The following is an 18,816-nucleotide window of genomic DNA, read 5'->3' as shown; positions in this document are numbered from 1 at the left end:
GTATACCTGTGGTGGATTCATTTTGATATTTGGCAAAACTAATACAATTATGTAAAGTTTAAAAATAAAATAAAATTAATTAAAAAAAAAGTAAAATCAGTGGAAAATAAGACATTGAGATATTCAAATAAAACAGTAGCCTGACCCATTTAAAAAAAAAAAAGAAAAATATGGGCACAAATATCTAACTTCATGAGGCATATATTCAAGAATGGATGTCAGATAATACATAAAATAACTAAATGAAATTTATTGTATGTTAACTGGTGACAAATATTGCAGAAAAAAAGTAATTCTGTTAAGGAGGATGGGGAAGGCATTGCAATTTAATTGGTTTGATCAGAAAACATCTCACTGAGATGACATTTGAGCAAAAACTTAAGGAGATGAAGAAGTGAACCACATGGATATCTGGAAGATAATTTCAGAGAGAAGGTCGGGCTGTTTCAGGTAGATGGTGAATGAGCTGGAAGGTCAGTGGGGCTCAAAAGTAATGAATCAAGAGAATAAAAATCGAAAATGAGATTAGAGAGATAAAAGGAAAGTAAGGCCATGATCATGCAAATAGATTTTGGTTATCTTTCAGTTCAGTTCAGTTCAGTCACTCAGTCATGTCCGACTCTTTGTGACCCAATGGACTGCAGCAAGCCAGGCCTCCCTGTCCATCACCAACTCCCGGAGTCAACCAAACCCATGTCCATTGAGTCGGTGATGCCATCCAACCATCTCATCCTCTGTCATCCCCTCTCCTCCCACCTTCAGTCTTTCCCAGCATTATGGTCTTTGCAAATGAGTCAGCTCTTCACATCAGGTGGCCAAAGTATTGAATTTTCAGCTTCAACATCAGTCCTTCCAGTGAATATTCAGGACTGATCTACTTTAGGATGGACCGATTGGATCTCCTTGCAGTCCAAGGGACTCTCAAGAGTCTTCTCCAACACTACAGTTCAAAAGCATCAATTCTTTGGTGCTCAGCTTTCTTTATAGTCCAACTCTCACATCCATGCATGACCACTGGTAAAACCATAGACTTGACTGTATGGACCTTTGTTGGCAAAGTAATGTCTCTGCTTTTTAATATGCTGTCTAGGTTGGTCATAACTTTTCTTCCAAGGAGTAAGCGTCTTTTAATTTCATGGCTGCACTCACCATCTGCAGTGATTTAGAAGTCCCCCAAAATAAAGTCAGCCACTGTTTCCACTGTTTCCCCATCTATTTCCCATGAAGTGATGGGACCAGATGCCATGATCTTAGTTTCTGAATGTTGAGCTTTAAGCCAACTTTTTCACTCTCCTCTTTCACTTTCAGGGAGCGATTCTTTAGTCCTTCTTCACTTTCTGCTATAAAGGTGGTGTCATCTGCATATCTGAGGTTATTGATATTTCTCTCAGAAATCTTGATTCCAGCTTGTGCTTCCTCCAGCCCAGTGTTTCTCATGATGTACTATGCATATACGTTAAATAAGCAGGGTGACAATATACAGCCTTGATGTAGTTGCCATTAGTTCTTCAGTTTGCTTTTATTCCTATATCCTGGGCATATTTCAAACTTAATATAGTAAGTGTCTTCATTAATTTTTTTTATTGCAATATAGTCCATTAGTCCCACACTGATGGACACTTGGGTAATTTCTAATATTTTCTCCTACAAACAGTACTTCAGCAAATAACCAGTAATATGAGTTGATACACTTGCAGCAATATCTATCAGATAAAGTCCCAGAAGTAGAGTATCAGAGTCAAAGAGTAAGTTTATTTACAATTTTAATATATATTATAAAAGTGCACCCCTTAGATACTGAAACATTTTGCATCTTCACCAGCAGTGTAATCTAAGTGATGGCTATTTCTCCACAGCTTCTGCAGAAGCCGATATAGTGTTAAACTTTTGAATTTTTGCCAGTGAAGTAGGTGAGAAATGTCATTTAAACATAGTCTTAATTTGCATTTTTCATTTTATGAGAGGGATGAGAACTTTTCATATGTTTTGGAATGCATTTATATTTTATTTTCTGAAAACTTTCTGTTCTCTACTTTTCAATTGGGATTTGATTCCTTTGCATATTAATAAATTGTACAAATATATGACTGAAGTGGTATATAAAGTTACTAAGATAAATATTATTAAAATTTATTCAATATGGCTCTAGCCAAGCTTCTTTTTCTTTTCCTTTCTTTCCCTTTTCTTTTCCATTCTTTCATTTTTTACAGCCAACACGCCTGCAGTAAGTTCTTATTATTATTGCTCAGTGCTGGAGAGTTTTCTTTCTTGATGGTGGGACAAATCCAGCTTAATAATAAAGACTGTAGCATCAACTTCCAAAACTGAGTTAGTTGGCTCTAACTTGCTAACCTCAGGAGCTCATTTTTCCTTGGATATCTTTGTGTGCCAAAGCATTTTCATCTAATACAAGTATAATTTGTCTTGAATTAGATGATATTAGATTAGATGATATATTAGATATATGTTGAGCATATATCCTTATCTATACTTTTTCCACAATGAACTTTTTCAGCTTTTCAATTTAGAAAAACAAAACAAAACAAAACAAAAATAATGTTCCTTCTTAGATTTTCATTAAGCAAGCTAAAATGAATCTTACAAATTTTCCACCAACCTTTACTCAGTGGTAAACTTCATTTCAGCAGATGCATTAGTACCTTTATCATTCCTGACTTTGTCCTGAAGTACATTCCTACTGAGAGGCATTTGTTTCCTGTATTTATCTTCTCATGACAAGCTGACCACATTTTCAGCTTTCACTACAATCATTTTTCTCACTTGATGAGTAGTTTTTTTCTTTGGTGACAACACTTAACCGAAATAGCTCTGTTAAATTCCTGTATTTCTGTCTAGAGAGTACTTGGACTCGAATATTCACCTTGGAGATGTGAATTATTACTAAACTTGATATTCTGCTTTTACATTAAAGCAAACCTTTTGCTTTCAGGCTGAGAACTCTTATTTTCTCAGATTCTTTATGTCCATCTCCTATACTAGAAGCTGACTTTCTCTCTCTCTCTATTATTATTATTTTTTTGTTAGTCTCTCAGTCGTGTCCTATTCTTTGTGACCCCATGAACTGTAGCCCGCCAGGCTCCTCTGTCCATGGGATTCTCCAGGCAAGAATAGTGGAGTGGGTTGCCGTTCCCTTCTCCAGAGGATCTTCCCAACCCAGGGATCAAACCCAGGTCTTCTGCATTGCAGTGGATTCTTTACCATTTGGGCTATCACATCTACTTCTTCCTAAAAGGAGGTTTATCATGGCTAGATTGTCTCATGAGAACTCTCTTACAGTGTGATAAAAATTTGTAACATAAGACAATAAAAGTGGCTGCATAGAGTAGGGCTGGCCATAAACCTCTAAATATGATGCTTTCATTCTCACAAACCTCCAAATGGCAACAGGTCTTTTATTTCTATAATTAAACTTCCATCATTCTTGTACTGATATAAAGATCAGCGTCATATTAATCATTTAGGGGCTACACTTGTATCAAGAGCATCCCTGCCAGAACATTTCTAACCAGGAGTGTAGAAGCTGCAAATGAACCACAAATTTACACGGCAGAAAATTTTAGTTGGAGTAATGAACCTCTTAAGGCTGAGATCCACAGGGATGGCTAGTTCATTAGATTCCTGCTGCAGTCTGCCATTTCCATAGGTCAATGAAGTCTTTTTAGTTTAATGCAGTTTTGTTTTAACACATTTTTCATGTATTAATAGGCATTCATACCTCCTCTGTGAACAGCTTGCTTTTTCTTTTTTTAAAAGAAATCTTTAGCTCTTCAAAGGAAGGAACTATGGCTTTCACATTTACCAAAGGCCTACCAAATTTAAATTCAAGATCAATATTCTCCTCCGTCATCTCTCTCATTTTCTAACACTTACAACTTCCAGGAGTCACTGTTTCCCACTTGAGAAGAATTATCATTTTCTTTTTTAAAAATATTTTTTTGATATGGATTATTTTTAACGTCTTTGTTGAATTTGTTATATTATTATTTTTGTTTTATGTTTTGGCTTTTTTGGCCGTGAGGCATGTAGGATAACTACCTGGTCAGGGATAGAATCTGCACTCCCCGCATTGGAAGTCCCAACCACTGGACCACCAGGGAAGTCCCTGAATTTTCCTTTTCATTCATGCCATCCCATCTCTGTTCTCCTTTCTCCTTCTGTTCTCCCATTGGATCCCTACATTCTTCATTATGACCCACTCACAGGGTCACAGCTCTCTGGAAAGGGTAATTCATCCCCCACTACCCTCCCCGACACCCCTGCCTCCCCCCCACCCCGCCCCAGATCTACTTACACCACTACTGATCTTTCTTTTATATTTGCAAATAGGCTATGACTAAATGCTCTATCTGGGCTGGGGAGCTGAGGAGAGAAGGTTGCAAACCTACATACAAAAAAAAAAAAAAAGAGTTTTTTTTCCTCTATGACTCTGTTTTTGACTATCTGACTGTTTTTATCTGTCCAACTGTCACCCTGATCCATCTTTGTATATTCCTGTGGAGCAATGTCTAATAAGTAGCTCACTTCTCTAGACTTTTATCAAAGTATCATCTTCCATGATCTGAAATTGCTGCTCAGGGGAGCTTGGCTGAAGACAGTCCCTCCTGGAAAAGCCTAGAGGCTGGGAATAATTTTGTCCAAGAGCAAATTCATCGGAATTAGAATTCAGGCTCTCTTTCCAAGACTAGGCTTTCTGTTGTGAGTAGGAAAGGGGTCTAGGAGGAAAGCAGACACTAGACAGCCATCTCCATCTCTAGTGTATTGGGATCGAGTTCATGTCCTCTGGGTTCACAATTAATCAGAGACTGAGTGTCAATCAGTGTGATTCTGACTGTTCCCCTTCTGACCCCTTGTGTTCCACAGGCAGGGAGCCAGGGACATGCAGACTCCACCCTTCACTTATGCTGGCTGTGGGGTGGGGATGGTGTTTACTCATGTCACTTGCTTGGGCCCTTCTTAAATTTCATCCCTCTGTTCTCCACCCTATTGTGCATGAGATTTGCTCCCCTGCATTCCCACATCCTGATCCAATTAATAGTTGGCTCTTGACAATACGATAGTTCACACTGCTCTATGACATATAGGAAAAATGTAAAGAGAGTACATCCTAAAAGTTCTCATCATAGGAAGAAATTTTTTCTTTTTCACTGTCTTCTTTCTTTTAATTCTCTTGTATCTTTATGAGATGATGGCTATTAGTTGAAACAATTGCGATCTTTATTTCACAATATGTGGACATTGAATCATCAAGTTGTACATCTTGAACTTATACAATGCCAATTGTTTCTCAATTGACCTGGAAAAAGAAATTTGTTCTTGGTATAGGAATAATTCTCAACATTGCTTAGTTAATCCTGACAATATATTGCTCAATCAAAAAGCCAGGTTGCTTGCTTATAAGCTTCTAAGTGTTTTTCTACTGTGGTTGGAGAAGGGCTTACTACAGTGGCTTTTCAAGTAAGGACCTGAATTGCTAACTTGTCCTTTGAATCCTAGTGATTGTTCACCCTGATAAACATTGTCTCAAAAAGAGAAGGAAATCTTTCAGAGAAGCAGCAGTTTTAGTGGATTTGAGTTCATCAGCAGCAACATAGGAGAAGACCTTGCAAGCACACCTTCACAGAGACATTATAGGCACTGCTTGCTTTATGTTCTAACTTGACTCAAAATCCTTTTCATTTCAGCTGTTGGCAAGTTCATCAAGTGAAGTCCTTTAATCTGAGTAGAGAACCACTTACAACAGTGGTGCTGAGCTTATATGTGGCCAGTCCCACATTAGCAGCCAAGGTCCAGAGTATCCATCTTTAACTTAACTGGCAGGAATAAAACAGTGACTCTCCCTTTTGTGTCTGAGAACATCATCATTGATGTTGTTCATCAATGTGGCTCATCGTTGAGCCATCATCATTGAGGCTGGAAAGAGAATCTTCTATCTCCAGCAACAGAGACGAGAGTAGTCAACCATCAATTGGATATATTAATACTGTTTGGATGTACTTAGTGGCAACCAAGTCTGGTCCCAGGAAGAAAAGCAGGTCCCAGGCTCAGTTGCAATCAGTGGCCAAGAAGATTTCAAGGATCTTCAGAATGCTAGCCAGAGCTGAAAGGGAAATATTTGAATAGGGACAGGTAGGGATGAGTTATAGGAATGGAGCCAAAAGACATTTCCTATCATTGTTTTAGCACTTCATTTTTAATTGTCTCCCCATGGCCTGAAAGTGCAGGTTACATATGTGAGTATAGAATTGATCTCAGCTGACCTGTTAGAATTCTGTGCTTATTTCAGGGACACCTGGAGCCAAGGTGCTGCTCCTGGTTAACCCAGGATAAAGTCAACTAGCTAGTGATAGATATTCCTGTGCCAGGGTCTGAGAGAGACATGGTGGGCAGTCTGTGCTAGTTTATTAATGTTGTTCATAAGAACAAACAAGAAAAAAAAGCACTGGCTTCCCTGGTGGCTCAGAGGTTAAGAATCCACCTGCCAATGCAGGACACATGGGTTCAATCCCTGATTCGGGAAGGTATCACATCCCATGGAGCAACTAAGCCCATGAACCTCAACTTTTGAGCCTCTGCTTTAGAGCCTGGGAACCACAAAAAGAGAAGCCACCACAATGAGAAGCCCATTTACCACAACTAGAGATTAGGTCCCACTTGATGCAACTAGAGAAAAGCCCACATAGCAATGAAGACCCACAGTCAAAAATAAATGAAATTAAAAAAAACAAACAAACTATGATACTGATAGACGATTTGCACCCAGTTTCTGTAATTGTACCCAAACAGGACCCTATGTGCCCTTCCAGGGACTGGCCTTCCCCCATATTATGTGCTTTAGCATCTCTCCAGAAGTGTCTATTGTATAGATAACAGTATCAGATGGGCTTTTCATGACTTGTTTTACAGATGGGAAAACCCCTTACCAAAGAACTAAAAAGCTTCTTGATGAAAGTGAAAGAGGAGAGTGAAAAAGTTGGCTTAAAGCTCAACATTCAGAAAACTAAAATCATGGCATCATGATCTTTCCATCGTGGCTTTCCAGGTGGTCAAGTGGTAAAAAAATCCATCTGCCACTGCAAGAGATTCAAGAGATGGGAGTTCTATCCATGGGTAGGGGAGTACCCTGGAGTAGGAAATGGCAATCCATTCAGTATTCTTGCCTGGAAAATTCTGTTACCTAAAAAATATGGTCACAACCTGAAAGTAGAGTTATTTTATTTGGTGGGAATGTTTAGGACTCTGAGCCCAGGAGACAACACCTCAGCAACTCTGAGAAAGCTGCTCCAAGGAGGCAGGAGGAGAAGTCAGGCTATATAGAATTTTGCAACAAAGGGAGCAGGCAGTCTGAAAATCAAAGATCAGGTATCAAGTTAAAAAATTTAGCATTCTATGTATGGGAAGATGCAAGCTTTTTGGACTCATTGAATTCATTCCTTTCATATGCACCTCAAAATTCTCCAAGTCAGGCTTCAACAGTACGTGAACTGTGAACTTCCAGATGTTCAAGCTGGATTTAGAAAACGCAGAGGAGCCAGAGATCAATTTGCCAACATCTGTTGGATAATAGAAAAAGAAAGAGAGTTACAGAAAAACATCTACTTTTGCTTTATTGACTATGCCAAAGCCTTTAACTGTGTGGATCACAACAAACTATGTAAAATTCTTCAAGAAATGGGAATACCAGACCATCTTACCTGCCTCCTGAGAAATCTGTATGCAGGTCAAGAAGCAAAAGTTAGAACTGGACATGGAACAGCAGACTGGTTCCAAATGGGAAAAGGAATATGTCAAGGCTGTGGGATCACTGCTCTTTTCTCCTGGATCCTGGTGCACACAAGGTTTTGTTTGTGCCCTCCAAGAGTCTGCTTCCCTAGTCCTGTGTAAGTTCTGTAATCAAATCCCACTGGCTTCCAAAGACAAATTTTGAACAGTATGAAAAGGCAAAAAGATATGATGCTGAAAGATAAAATTCCCAGGTCAGTAGGTGGCCAATATGCTACTGTAGAAAAGTGGAGAAGTAACCCCAGAAAGAATGAAGAGACAGAGACAAAAAACACCTGGTTGCAGATGTGACTGGTGATGGAAGTAAAGGTCAGTGCTGTAAGAACAATATTGCATAGGAGCCTGGAATATTAGGTCCATAAATTAAGGTAAATTGGAAGTGGTCAAACAGGAGATGGCAAGAGTGAACATTGACATTTTAGGAATTAGTAAACTAAAATGGACTGGAATGGGTGAATTTAACTCAGATGACCGTTATATCTACTATTATATCTACTATTCTCCCTTAAAAGAAATGGAGTAGCCATCATAGTCAAGAAAAGAGTCCGAAATGCAGTACTTGGATGCAATCTCCAAAACAACAGAACGATCTCTGTTCATTTCCAAGGCAAACCATTCAATATCATGGTAATCCAAGTCTATGCTCCAACCAGTAATGGTGAAGAAGTTGAAGTTGAATGGTTCTATGAAGACCTACAAGATCGTTTAGAACTAACACCCCCCCGCCCCCCCCCCCAAAAAAAAAACATGTCCTTTTCATTATAGGGGACTGGAATGCAAAAGTAAGAAGTCAAGAAACACCTGGAGTAACAGGCAAATCTTGTGTTGGAGTACAGAATGAACTAGGGCAAAGGCTAATAGAATTTTGCCAAGAGAACACACTGGTCATAGCAAACACCCTCTTCCAACAACACAAGAGAAGACTCTACACATGGACATCAAGAGCTGGCCAACACTGAAATCGGATTGATTATATTCTTTGCAGCCAAAGATGGAGAAGCTCTATACAGTCAGCAAAAACAAGACCAGGAGCTGACTGTGGCTCAGAACATGAACTCCTTATTGCCAAATTCAGACTTAAATTGAATAAATTGGGGAAAACCACTAGACAATTAAGGTATGACCTAAATCAAATCCTTTATGATTCTACAGTGGAAGTGAGAAATAGATTTAAGGGACTAGATCTGATAGACAGAGTGCCTGATGAACAAAGGACGGAGGTTCATGACATGGTAAAGGAAGCAGGGATCAAGACCATCCCCATGGAAAAGAAAGGCAAAAAAGCAAAATGGCTATCTGAGGAGCCCTTACAAATAGCTGTGAAAAGAAGAGAAGTGAAAAGCAAAGAAGAAAAGGAGAGATATACCCATTTGAATGCAGAGTTCCAAAGAATAGCAAGGAGAGATAAGAAAGCCTTCCTCAGTGATCAGTGCAAAGAAATAGAGAAAACCAATAGAATGGGAAAGACTAGAGAACTCTTCAAGAAAGTTAGAGACCAAGGGAACATTTCATGCAAAGATGGGCTCCATAAAGGACAGAAATGGTATGGACCTAACAGAAGCAGAGGATATTAAGAAGAGATGGCAAGAATACACAGAAGAACTGTACAAAAAAGATCTTCACAGCCCAGATAATCATGATGGTGTGATCACTCACACTCACCTAGAGCCAGACATCCTGTAATGTGAAGTCAAGTGGGCCTTAGGAAGCATCACTATGAACAAACTAGCAGAGGTGATAGAATTCCAGTTAAGGTATTTCAAATTCTAAAAGACGATGCTGTGAAAGTGCTGCACTCAATATGTGAGAAGTTTGAAAAACTAAACAATGGCCACAGGATTGGAAAAGGTCAGTTTTCATTCCAATCACAAAGAAAGGCAATGCCAAAAAATATTAAACTACCGCACGATTGTACTCATCTCACACGCTATAAAAGTAACACTCAAAATTCCCCAAGCCAGACTTCAGCAATATGTGAACTGTGAACTTCCAGATGTTCAAGCTGGTTTTAGAAAAGGCAGAGGAAGCAGAGATCAAATTTCCAACTCCTGCTGGATCATCAAAAAAGCAAGAGAGTTCCAGGAAAACTTCTATTTCTGCTTTATTGACTATGCCAAAGCCTTTGACTGTGTGGATCACAATAAACTGTGGGAAATTCTGAAAGAGATGGGAATACCAGACCACTGACCTGCCTCTTGAGAAACCTATATGGAGGTCAGGAGGCAACAGTTAGAACTGGACTTGGAACAACAGACTGATTCCAAATAGGAAAAGGAGTACATCAAGGCTGTATATTGTCACCCTGCTTATTTAACTTATATGCAGAGTACATCATGAGAAACGCTGGGCTGAAAGAAGCACAAGCTGGATCAAGATTGCTGGGAGAAATATCAATAACCTCAGATATGCAGATGACACCACCCTTATGGCAGAAAGTGAAGAAGAACTAAAGAGCCTCTTGATGAAAGTGAAAGAGGAGAGTGAAAAAGTTGGCTTAAAGCTCAACATTCAGGAAACTAAGATCATGGCATTTTGTTCGGTCACTTCATGGCAAATAGATGGGGAAACAGTGGAAACCGTGTCAGACTTTATTTTTCTGGGCTCCACAATCCCTGCAGATGGTGACTGCAGCCATGAAATTAAAAGACACTCCTTGTAAGGAAAGTTATGACCAAACTAGACAGCAAATTAAAAATCAATGACATTACTTTGTCATTAAAGGTCTGTCTAGTCAAGGCTATGATTTTTCCAGTAGTCATGTATGGGTGTGAGAGTTGGAATATAAAGAAAGCTGAGTGCCGAAGGATTGATGCTTTTAAACTGTGGTGTTGGAGAAGACTCTTGAGAGTCCCTTGGAATGCAAGGAGATCCAACCAGTCCATCCTAAAGGAGATCAGTCCTGGGTGTTCATTGGAAGGACTAATGTTGAAGCTGAAACTCCAATACTTTGGCCACCTGATGCGAAGGGCTGACTCATTTGAAAATACCCTGATGCTGGGAAAGATTGAGGGAAGGAGGGGAAGGGGATGACAGAAGATGAGACGGTGGGGTGCCATTACTGACTCAATGGACATGAGTTTGGGTAAATTCTGGGAGTTGGTGATGGACAAGGAGGTCTGGCGTGCTGCGGTCCATGGGGTCTCCAAGAGTTGGACACGGCTCAGCGACTGAAGTGAACTGAACTGTACTGGGCCCTCATAGTCAACAAAAGATTCTGGAATGCAGTACTTGTGTGTAATTTCAAAAAAATTTCAGAACGATCTCTGTTCATTTCCAATGTAAAGTGTTCAATATAACAGCAATTCAAGTCTATACCTCAAGCACTAGTGCCAAAGGAGCTGAGTGGTTTTATGAAGACCTACAATACCTTCTAGACCTAACACCAAAAAAGACGTCCTTTTCATCATAGGGGACTGGAATGCAAAAGATACCTGGTCAGATCAGATCAGTCACTCAGTCATGTCTGACTCTTTGCAACCCCATGAATCACAGCACGCCAGGCCTCCTTGTCCATCACCAACTCCTGGAGTTCACTCAGACTCATGTCCATCGAGTCAGTGATGCCATCCAGCCATCTCATCCTCTGTCGTCCCCTTCTCCTCTTGCCCCGAGTCCCTCCCAGCATCAGAGTCTTTTACAAGGAGTCAACTCTTCACATGAGGTGGCCAAAGTACTGGAGTTTCAGCTTTAGCATCAGTCCTTCCAAAGAAATCCCAGGGCTGATCTCCTTTAGAATGGACTGGTTGGATCTCCTTGCAGTCCAAGGGACTCTCAAGAGTCTTCTCCAACACCACAGTTCAAAGGCATCAATTCTTCGGCTCTCAGCCTTCTTCACAGTCCAACTCTCACATCCATACATGACCACAGGAAAAACCATAGCCTTGACTAGATGAAACTTTGTTGGCAGAGTAATGTCTCTGCTTTTGAATATGCTATCTAGGTTGGTCATAACTTTCCTTCCAAGGAGGAAGCGTCTTTTAATTTCATGGCTGCAGTCACCATCTGCAGTGATTTTGGAGCCCAGAAAAATAAAGTATGACACTGTTTCCACTGTTTCCCCATCTATTTCCCATGAAGTGATGGGACCGGATGCCATTGGCCTTGGAGTACAAAATGAACCAGGGCAAAGGCCAATAGAGTTTTCCCAAGAGAACACACTGTTCATATCAAGCACCTTCTCCAACAACACAAGAGAAGACTCTACACATGGCCATCACCAGATGGTCAATACCGAAATCAAACTGATTACATCCTTTCAGACAAAAATGGGGAAGCTCTATACAGTCAGCCAAAACAAGGCTGGGAGCTGACTGTGGCTCAGATGATGAACATCTTATTGCCAAATTCAGACTTAAATTGAAGAAAGTCGGGAAAACCACTAGACCATTCATGTATGAGCTAAATCAAATCCCTACGATTATACAGTGGAAGTGACAAATAGATTCAAGGGACTAGATATGATAGAGTGCCTGAAAAACTATGGACAGAGGTTCATGACATTGTACAGCAGACAGGGTCAAGACCATCCCCAGGAAAAAGAAAGGCAAAAAGGCACAATGGTTGTCTGAGGATGCCTTACAAATAGCTGAGAAAAGGAGAGAAGTGAAAGGCAAAGGAGAAAACGAAAGATATACCCATTTGAATGCAGAGTTCCAAAGAACAACAAAGAGAGATAAGAAAGTCTTCCTCAGTGATCAGTGCAAAGAAATAGAGGAAACAGAATGGGAAAGATTAGTGATTTCTTCAAGAAAATTAGACACACCAAAGGAATATCTCATGCAAAGATGGGCACAATGGACAGAAATGCTTCTAACAGAAGGAAAAGATATCAACAAGAGGTGGCAAGAATACACAGAAGAACTTAAAAAAAAAAAACAAAAAACTTCATAAACCAGATAATCATGATGGTGTGATCATTCACCTAGAGCCAGATATCCTGGAATGTAAAGTCAAGTGGGAGTTAGGAAGCATCACTACAAACAAAGCTGGTGGAGATGATGGAATTCCAGTTGAGCTATTTCAAATCCTAAAAGACGATGCTGTGAAAGTGCTGCATTCAATATACCACAAATTTGGAAAACTCAGCAATGGCCACAGTTCTGGAATTCCAAGGACATTCCAATTCCAAGGAAAGGCAATGCCAAAGAATGTTCAAACTATCACACAATTGTCACACTCTAGCAAAGTAATGCTCAAAATTCCCCAAGTCAGGCTTCAGTATTACATGAACCATGAACTTCCGACTGTTCAAGCTGGATTTAGAAAAGGCAGAGGAACCAGAGATCAAATTGCCAACATCCGTTGGATCATCAAAAAAGCAAGGGAGTTCCACAAAAGCATCTACTTTTGCTTTATTCACTATGCCAAAGCCTTTGACTTTGTGGATCACAACAAACTGTAAAACTATCCAAGATATGGGCATAGCAGGCCACCTGATCTTTTTCCTGAGAAATCTGTATGCATGTGAAGAAGCAACATTTAGAACTGGACATGGAACAACAGACTGTTGAATCTACCTAAAGAAACTAAAGACTTATATATAGAAAACTATAAAACACTGGTGAAAGAAATCAAAGAGGACACTAACAGATGGAGAAATATACCATGTTCATGGATTGGAAGAATCAATACAGTGAAAATGAGTATACTACCCAAAGCAATTTATAGATTCAATGCAATCCCTATCAAGCTGCCAACAGTATTCTTCATAGAGCTAGAACAAATAATTTCACAATTTGTATGGAAATACAAAAAACCTCGAATAGCCAAAGCTATCTTAAGAAAGAAGAATGCAACTGGAGGAATCAACCTGCCTGACTTCAGGCTCTACTACAAAGCCACAGTCATCAAGACAGTATGGTACTGGCACAAAGACAGAAATATAGATCAGTGGAACAAAATAGAAAGCCCAGAGATAAATCCATGCACCTATGGACACCTTATCTTTGACAAAGGAGGCAAGAATATACAATGGATTAAAGACAATCTCTTTAACAAGTGGTGCTGGGAAATCTGGTCAACCACTTGTAAAAGAATGAAACTAGAGCACTTTCTAACACCATACACAAAAATAAACTCAAAATGGATTAAAGATCTCAACGTAAGACCAGAAACTATAAAACTCCTAGAGGAGAACATAGGCAAAACACTCTCCGACATACATCACAGCAGGATCCTCTATGACCCAACTCCCAGAATATTGGAAATAAAAGCAAAAATAAACAAATGGGACCTAATTAAACTTAAAAGCTTCTGCACATCAAAGGAAACTATAAGCAAGGTGAAAAGACAGCCTTCAGAATGGGAGAAAATAATAGCAAACAAAGCAACTGACAAAGAACTAATCTCAAAAATATACAAGCAACTCCTGCAGCTCAATTCCAGAAAAATAAATGACCCAATAAAAAAATGGGCCAAAGAAGTAAACAGACATTTCTCTAAAGAAGACATACGGATGGCTAACAAACACATGAAAAGATGCTCAACATCACTCATTATCAGAGAAATGCAAATCAAAACCACAATGAGGTACCATTTCATGCCAGTCAGAATGGCTGCTATCCAAAAGTCTACAAGCAATAAATGCTGGAGAGGGTATTGAGAAAAGGGAACCCTCTTACACTGTTGGTGGGCACGCAAATTAGTACAACCACTACGGAGAACAGTGTGGAGATTCCTTAAAAAACTGGAAATAGAACTGCCTTGTGACCTAGCAATCCCACTGCTGGGCATACACAAAGAGGAAACCAGAATTGAAAGAGACACGTGTACCGCAATGTTCATCGCAGCACTGTTTATAATAGCCAGGACATGGAAGCAACCTAGATGTCCATCAGCAGATGAATGGATAAGAAAGATGTGGTACATATACACAATGGAGTATTACTCAGCTATTAAAAAGAATACATTTGAATCAGTTCTAATGAGGTGGGATGAAACTGGAGCCTGTTATACAGAGTGAAGTAAGCCAGAAAGAAAAACACCAATACAATATACTAACACATATATATGGAATTTAGAAAGATGGTAATGATAACCCTGTATGCGAGACAGCAAAAGAGACACAGATGTATAGAATAATCTTTTGGACTCTGTTGGAGAGAGAGAGGGTGGGATGATTTGGGAGAATGGCATTGAAACATGTATAATATCATATAAGAAACGAATCACCAGTCCACATTTGATGCAGGATACAGGATGCTAGGAGCTGGTGCACTGGGATGACCCAGAGGGATGGTACGGGGAGGGAGGTGGGAGGGGGGTTCAGGATGGGCAACATGTGTTATACCCATGGCGGATTCATGTTGATGTATGGCAAAACCAATACAATATTTTAAAGTAATTAGCCTCCAATTAAAATAAATAAATTTATATAAAAAATAAAGACAATCCCAAATGGGTGCTAAATGCAAAAAAAAAAAAAAAAAAAGAAGGAAAGAAATAGGTGGCTTAAATTTCAACGTTCAGAATACTAAGATTATGGCCTCTGGTCCATCAATTCAAGGCATATAGTTGGGGAAACAATGGAAACAGTGACAGACTTTATTTTTCTGGGCTCCAAAATCACTGCAGATGCTGCCTGAAGCCATAAAATTAAAAGACACTTGCTCCTTGGAAGAAAAGTTATGACCAACCTAGACAGCATGTTAAAAAGCAGAGACATTACTTTGCCAACAAAGGTCCGTTTAGTCAAAGCTATGGTTTTTCCAGTAGTCATGTATGGATGTGAGAGTTGGAATAAAGAAAGCTGAGCACCAAAGAATTGATGCTTTTGATCTGTGGTGCTGGAGAAGACTCTTGAGAGTTCTTGGACTGTAAGGAGATCAAATTATTCAATCCTAAAAGAAATCAATCCTGAATATTCACTGGAAGGACTGATGCTGAAGCTCTAGTACTTTGGCCACCTGATGCGAAGAACCGACTCTTGGAAAAGACCCAGATGCAGGGAAAGATTGAAGGCGGGAGGAGAAGGGGCGACAGATACTGAGATGGTTGGATGGCATCACTGACTCGAGTAAGCTCCGGGTGTTGGTGATGGACAGGGAATCCTGATGTGCTGCAGTCCACGGGGTCGTGAAGAGTCGGATACAACTGAGCAACTAGACTGAACTTAACTGAAGCTTACTCAGGCAACGGAGAAACTGTGGTGTGGTCAGGATATCAATGGCTGAGTTTGGATGTTCTGTTGTGTTTTTGAGAAGGGAGAGAAAAAACATTTGAAGAAAGGAAACACAGCTGACCTCTTTGTATGTGGATATACTGCCATCTCTTGGTCCTTTCTTGTCATTGATCAGGTTTTGAAGGCTCCTGTTTCAGTGGCTTTTTTGTGTGTATTGAAATATAATTGTCCCAGAGTATTATATTATTGCAGGTATACAACATAATGATTTTATTACTAAACGACCATCACACTCAGTCTAATCACGATCTATTGCCAAACAACGTTATTACAATATTGACTATAGTCACCATATAGCGCCATGATTTATTTATAACTAGAAGTTTACCCTGGTGGCTCAGTTGGTAAAGAATCTGCCTGCAATGCAGGAGATCCGGGTTCGATCCCTGGGTCAGGAAGATGTCCTGGAGAAGCGATTGGCAGCCCACTCCTATATTCTTGCCTGGAGAATTCCGTGGGCAGAGGAGCCTGCTGGTCCATGCGATCACAGAGTCGGATGTGATTGAGCAACTAACATTTGCACCTCTTACTACCATTTACTTATTTTGCTCAATTGACCACACTCCTCTTGTCTGTAAGTTTGTTCTCTCTCTATATATGAGACTACTTTGGTTTTTATTATGTTTGTTTTTCTTTTTAGATTCCACATATAAGTGAAATCTTACGGTATTTGTCTTTCTCTGACTAATTTTGTTCAGGAAAAAACCTACTAGATTCATCCATGATGTTGCAAATGGCAAGATTTCATTGTTTTTGTGGCTAAGTAACATTCTATTGTGTATATATACACCATGTCTTCTTTATCCATTTTTCTGCTGATGCACATTTAGGTTGCTTCTATATCTTGGCTGTAGTAAATAATGCTGCGATGAACACAGAAGATTGAAGGCAGGAGAAGGGGATGACAAGAGGATGAGAGAGTTGGATGGCATCACCGACATGATGGACATGAGTTTGAACAAGCTCCGGAAGGTGGTGATGGATAAGGAATCCTGGCACGCTGCAGTCCATGGGATCACAAGGTCTGACGTGAGTGAGGAACTGAGCTTAACTGAACTTTGGTTTATTTATTATGTAAGTGGAAGCTTACACCTCTTAATCTCCCTCACCTGTTTCACCGATATCAACTTTACCCTCCTCCATTCTGGAAGTCATTTTGTTCTCTATGAGATTACTTTAATTTTGGTTTGTTTTGGTTAAATTTCATATATAAGTGAATTCATGCTGTATTTGTTTTGGTCTTATTTCATTTAGCATAATATCCTCTAGATCCGTTTGGGTTGTCACAAATGTCAAGATTTCATGCCTTCCTGTGGCTGAATAATATTCCATTGTGTGTGTATGTATTGGTATATATACACATATTTCTACATATATATGTCTGTATATACACCAAGCTGTAAACACTTACGTTGTCTCCCTATCTTGGCTAATGTAAATAATGCTTCAATGATATTGTGTGTATAAGTATTTTTTATACTTAATTTTTATTTGGAAGCTAATTGATTTACATTATTGAGTTGTTTTCTGCCATATATCAACATGAATAAGCCATAGGCATACATATATCCCCTCCCCCTTGAACCTCCATCCCACCTCCCTGTATATGTATTATGAATTAGTTTTTGTTTTCCTTTGGGTAAATATCCAGAAGGTTCAGATCAAATGGCAGCTTTATTTTTTAATTTTTTGAGCAATGCCTATATTCTTTTCCATAATGGCTACATCGATCAATAATCCCACCAACAGTGCACAAAGTGTTCGTTTTCTCTGTATCTTCACCAATACTTGTTATTTTTTATCTTTTTCTTGATAGTTATTCTGAAAAGTGTGAGGTGGTATCTCATTTGGTTTTCCTTGTTGATTAGTAATGTCGAGCATCTTTTCATGTGTGTGTTGGCCATCTGTATGTCTTCTTTGGAAAATATCTATTTTTTAATCTTCCCTTTTTAAATCAGATTTTGTTTTTGTTGTTGAGTTATATGAGTTCTTTAAATATCAAACTCTCATTTGCATTTCTTCTCCAACTCAGTACGCTGCCATTTTTTTTTTTTTTTGAGAGTTCCCCTCGTTGTGAAAATCATTTTAATTTGATACAGTCCTACCTGTTTAATTTTGCTTCTTTTTTTCTGGTCTGAGATATGTCCAAAAGAATATTGTGAACACCAGTGTCAAACATGGTACTACCTATGCTTTCTACTAGCAAATTTTTGGTTTCTGGTCTTAAATATAAGTCTTTTCTCCACTTTGTGTTTATTTTTGAATGTGGTGTAAGGAAGTAGCCCATGATTCTTTGGCATATAGCTGTCCAGTTTTCCCAACACGATTCACTGAAGGGAATGTCTTTTCCTCACTGTACATTCTTGCCTCCTTTGTTGTAGATTAATTGCCTATATAAGTGTGCCTGTCTCTGAGCTTTCTCTTTTGTCCCATTGATTTACATGTCTGTTTTTGTGCCAGCACCACATTGTACTGACTACAGTAGCTCTGTAGAATAAGTTGAAATCAAGAAGTGTGATATTTGTAGCTTTGTTCTTCTTTCTCAAGATGGATTTGACTATTTTGGGTCTTTTGTATTTCCATACAAATTTTAGAATCATTTATTCTAGTTCTGTGAAGAATGTCATTGGGATTTTGATAGGGATAGCCCTAAATCTGTAGAATGGTTTGGGTAGTATGATCATTTTAACAATATTAATTATTCTAATCCAGTTGCTTTCCATTGGTTTGTGTCATCTTCAGTTTCTTTCATCAGTGCCTTATAGTGTTCCAAGTATAAGTCTTTTATCTCCTTGGTAATATTTATTTCTAGTTATTTTCTTCTTTTGGTGCATTGT

At 39.2% G+C, this 18,816-nt stretch overlaps 1 long non-coding RNA gene across 1 annotated transcript in view; it reads left to right on the top strand.

The window, feature by feature from the left end:
• Positions 1–18,816, top strand: part of LOC147358747 (uncharacterized) — a 112,041-nt gene that overhangs the window by 92,391 nt on the left and 834 nt on the right. Inside the window, exon 2 of the long non-coding RNA XR_015141707.1 lies at positions 16,810–17,001. This is a non-coding gene — a long non-coding RNA (uncharacterized LOC147358747). The remainder of the gene's footprint in view (positions 1–16,809; positions 17,002–18,816) is intronic.

Source organism: Bos grunniens, chromosome 15, assembly GCF_055505025.1.
Source record: "Bos grunniens cultivar Pamir isolate PY7600 chromosome 15, Bosgru_T2T1.0, whole genome shotgun sequence".
NCBI classification, from domain to species: Eukaryota; Metazoa; Chordata; class Mammalia; order Artiodactyla; family Bovidae; genus Bos; species Bos grunniens.
Note: the sequence above shows the minus strand (reverse complement) of the source record. Positions and strands in the feature narration are given on the sequence as shown.